Source organism: Pongo pygmaeus, chromosome 1 (assembly GCF_028885625.2).
Source record: "Pongo pygmaeus isolate AG05252 chromosome 1, NHGRI_mPonPyg2-v2.0_pri, whole genome shotgun sequence".
Lineage (NCBI taxonomy): Eukaryota > Metazoa > Chordata > Mammalia > Primates > Hominidae > Pongo > Pongo pygmaeus.
In genome coordinates this window covers 137089483-137093582 of record NC_072373.2, presented here as the reverse complement: position 1 = coordinate 137093582, position 4100 = coordinate 137089483, and the positions used below count along the sequence as shown (strand labels likewise).

The 4100-nt window shown below is 42.2% G+C and overlaps 1 non-coding gene across 1 annotated transcript; it reads left to right on the top strand.

The window, feature by feature from the left end:
* The first annotated feature begins 653 nt into the window (after positions 1 to 653).
* On the top strand, positions 654 to 755 carry LOC129023067 (U6 spliceosomal RNA). The gene has a single exon (XR_008496657.1). It is a non-coding gene; the product is annotated as a U6 spliceosomal RNA (small nuclear RNA).
* The last annotated feature ends 3345 nt before the right edge of the window (positions 756 to 4100 follow it).

The window sequence follows — 4100 nt, the reverse complement described above, 5'->3', positions numbered from 1 at the left end:
GCCAATGAGCTGGTCATTGCTGCTTGTCCTATACAATCATTTCATGTCATAATCCGATCTACAAATGGTTCGTTGTTGTTGCGTAGAATAAGAGAAGAGGACATTTTAAAAGAATGATTTTTTTGATTTTCGCTCAGCTCATGAGACATCCACTTATGGAGCTTTTTCAGCTTTCCAATTTGCTTCAAATGCTGAACGACCATAGGATGGTTGACGTTGGGTTCTATGGCAACTTCTCATGTACTAGGATCAGCTTCGATGATTGCTCTCAACTAGTCGTCGTCAACTTCCGGTGGCCGGCCACCACGCTTCTCATCTTCAAGGCTCTCGTCTCCTTTGCAAAACTTCTTGAGCCACCACTGCACTGTACGTCCGCTCATTAGCAGTTCCTGGGCCAAACGCGTTGTTGATGTTGCAAGTTGTCTCCCCTGCTTTACGACCCATTTTGAACTCGAATAAGAAAATTGCACAAATTTGCTTTTTGTCTAACGTCATTTCCAGAGTCTAAAATAAATATAAAATAAACAGCAATAAGTCATTAGCAAAAGACAAAAGTGAGAAATGTGCATTAAAATGATGTACAACAGAACCACATTTATTTAAGAAAGTATTCCAATATCAAACAGCAAATTTCAACAATGCAAAAACCACAATTACATTTGCACCAACCTGATAAAACTGGAACAATACAGAGAAGATTAGCATGGCCCCTGCACAAGAATGACATGCATATTCAGAAAGCATTTCATATTTTTCCATTAAAACTTCTTTCACCTCGGCTGGACGTGGTGGTTCACGCCTGTAATCTCAGCACTTTGGGAGGCCGAGGCGGGCGGATCACGAGGTCAGGAGATCGAGACCATCCTGGCTAACACGGTGAAACCCCGTCTCTACTAAAAATACAAAAAAAAAAAAAAAAAATTAGCGGGACATGGTGGCGGGTGCCTGTAGTCCCAGCTACAGGCTGAGGCAGGAGAATGGCGTGAACCTGGGAGGCGCAGCTTGCAGTGAGCCGAGATCGCGTCACCGCACTCCAGCCTGGGTGACAGAGTGAGACTCCGTCTCAAAAAAACAAAACAAAACAAAAACTTATTTCACCTCAAAAAGAACTAAACACAAATGATCATAGCAGCATTGTTCATAATAGCCAAAAAGTGGAAACAACCCAACTATCCATCAACAGATGAATGCGTTTAAAAATATGGTTACTTATACAATACAATCTTATTCAGCCATAAAAAGGAGTAAAGTATTGATACATGCTACAGGACAGAAGAACCTTGTAAACGTCATGCTTATTGAAAGAAGCCAGTCACAGAAGACCATGTTGTGTATGGTTACATTTAGATGAAATGTTCAGAATAGGCAAATCCATAAAGACCTAAAGTAGATTAGGGGATGGGGGAGGGGATACAGAGAGGGAGTGTGTTTTGTTTGTTTGTTTGCTTGTTTGTTTGTTTTTTGAGGCAGAGTCTTGCTCTGTTGCCCAGGCTGGAGTGCAGTGGCACAATCTCTGCTCACTGCAACCTCCACCTCCCAGGCTCAAGCGATTCTCCTTCTCAGCCTCCCCAGTAGCTGAGACTACAGGCATGTGTCACCACGCCCAGCTAATTTTTATATTTTTAGTAGAGACGGGGTTTCACCATGTTGGCCAGGCTGGTCTCAACCTCTGACCTTAAGTGATCTGCCCGCCTCAGCCTCCCAAATTGCTGGGATTACAGGCATGAGCCATGGCGCCCGGCCAGGTACAGAATTTCTTTTGGGGGTAATAGTGTTCTGGAGTTAGATAGTAATGGCTGAACAACCTTGTGAATATATTCAAAAACCACTGAACCTTACATTTTTAAATAGTGAATTTTATGGTTTGTAAACCATATGTAAATTTTTTAAAAAAGCAAAAAAGATTGAGTGACTTGTTGACTCTCTTGGTAGGATGTAAGGGGGAGATATTTTTGAGAAAGGGTAGCTCCCATTGCTCCTTCTCTGCTCAGTGCTCGTGCCCTTCAGCAAAGCAGAACAAGAGAAGCAGGATTTGGACAAGGGCCCTGACACTTGCGTCAGACCCAGGGGTTTCCAAGCACTTACTATCAAGAGCTAGCATGAAATACGCCCCATCTTTTTCAATGACAGGTAAAAGGTTAATGGGCATATTTTTCTCAGTGTTCACCCATAGTATATCTTAAAATGTTGGTGTTACTTCTACTTGTCTGTTGGGGAGTATTAATGCAATGCTTACCACACCCAGAGAGAAATGAGTCTCAAGAGAGCATTAGAAGGCAGACCTATTTGGCAAACTTCAGTTTTGCTTTTGTTTTTGTTTTTTAGAGACAGGGTCTCCCTGCTCTGTCACCCAGGCTGTAGTGCAGTGGTGCCATCACAGCTCACTGCAACCTCAAACTCTTGGACTCAAGTGATCCTTCCGCTTCAGGCTTCCAAGTAGCTGGGACTACAGGTGCGCACCACCACACCTGGCTAATATATATATACAGACAGGTTCACACTATGTTGCCCAGGCTCATCTCTAACTCCTGACCTCGAGCAATCCTCCTGCCTCAGCCTCCTGAAGTGCTGGGATTATAGGCAAGAGCCACTGTGACTGGAAGCAAACCCCAGTTTTGAGGTTATAGGCAGAGCTTCCATTAGACAAATTTAGGAGGCAGGTGACATATGTCTTCAGAGACTTCCATCTTCCCTTGTAGTGGGTGCTCAGTGCTCTCTTACACACTCATCATCACCCTGGGGATCTGACATCCTGTCCATTGGTGACTCATCCTTGAAATTGGCTTATTATAACTCTATTTTAAAACTTTAGTCTGTAGAAAATATTCACATGAGTACACAAAGACATATGTATAAGGATGTTCATGGTATCATTTTAATTACAGTTTCCAATCAGAAACAACCTAGATAATTGCTAATAGGAGAAATATTGTTCTTCTGGTAAACAAACCAACTTTCTCACGGAGGATTTGTATTACAGAGCATGCTCAGGGAGAAGCCCCCTCCTAAATTAACTGATGCGTGTGGGTGGGGGTTGGGATTTGGTAGTAGGGGGGAACCCCACATGGAGGCTGATGAAATACAAGCTGGTTTGCTACTCTGATATTTTGCTTATTTTTTCCTTTGCCTGGAATACGCTCTCCTTCTACCTGTTCCCATTCCAAAATCTGACATTAGCACAACTTTCAACCTTATGTTGCTCAAATGCCACTCTTGATATACTTTTCTCTTCCCCATTCAGCTGAGGGCTTGGTGTCATTCATTTTTGAATCTCTGTCATTTAGCAGACTTCCTGGCATATAGCAGAAGTGCAAGAAATATTTTTTGAACAAAATAATGAACAACTGAACCTACCTCTTCTAACCATATTAAGTATTCCATTCTCTGTGAACCCACAACACTTTATTTATGTCTCTCTTTTGGCATTATGACTTTCCACCTTGTATTATGATTTCTTTGTGTAAATCTTTGCCTCTCTACTGGAATGAAAGCCTTTTGTGGGCAGAAACCACCTAAAACCAAGCATAGTGCTTTGTGTATAATAAGTATGCAATTAACACTTAATTCAGTTTGGCAAAAAAACTTTTTTGAAAAGAAATTTATAAGGATCTCATAAATATGAGAAGTAAATGTATGTATGCTAATACAGATGCAGGAATATAAAAAGTACTTTATTTCCATAATGCTGTCATCCTTGAGCCACCAGGGATATTCTGAGGTTTAAGCTTACTGATTTATGCACATAGGGCCTGGCAGCCTCAGCAGCTCAATCAACTTGCTCTTCTTCTCTCTTTCCCTCAGGCCTCCCCTCCAGCTAATGATAATTTTGACTTTCACACTATAAGGAAAACCGGTGCCTGGAAAAGTCAGAGGCAAGTCAACTGCAGAATCAAGAATAGATCTGCCCTCTCAGCCTCTCTGGCATGGACCTTCTCCGACACAAACCCTGGCCTTAGGAATGTGGTGACTGATGATTCCCACATTTAGGACTCACATCAAAAGAGAAGCTGCTTGTCAGTTCTACTCCCTTCCCCACATTTGGTATGCAAAGGAGCTTCTCTGAGTCCTTAGGACCCCAATGTATACCTGTTTTATATTTC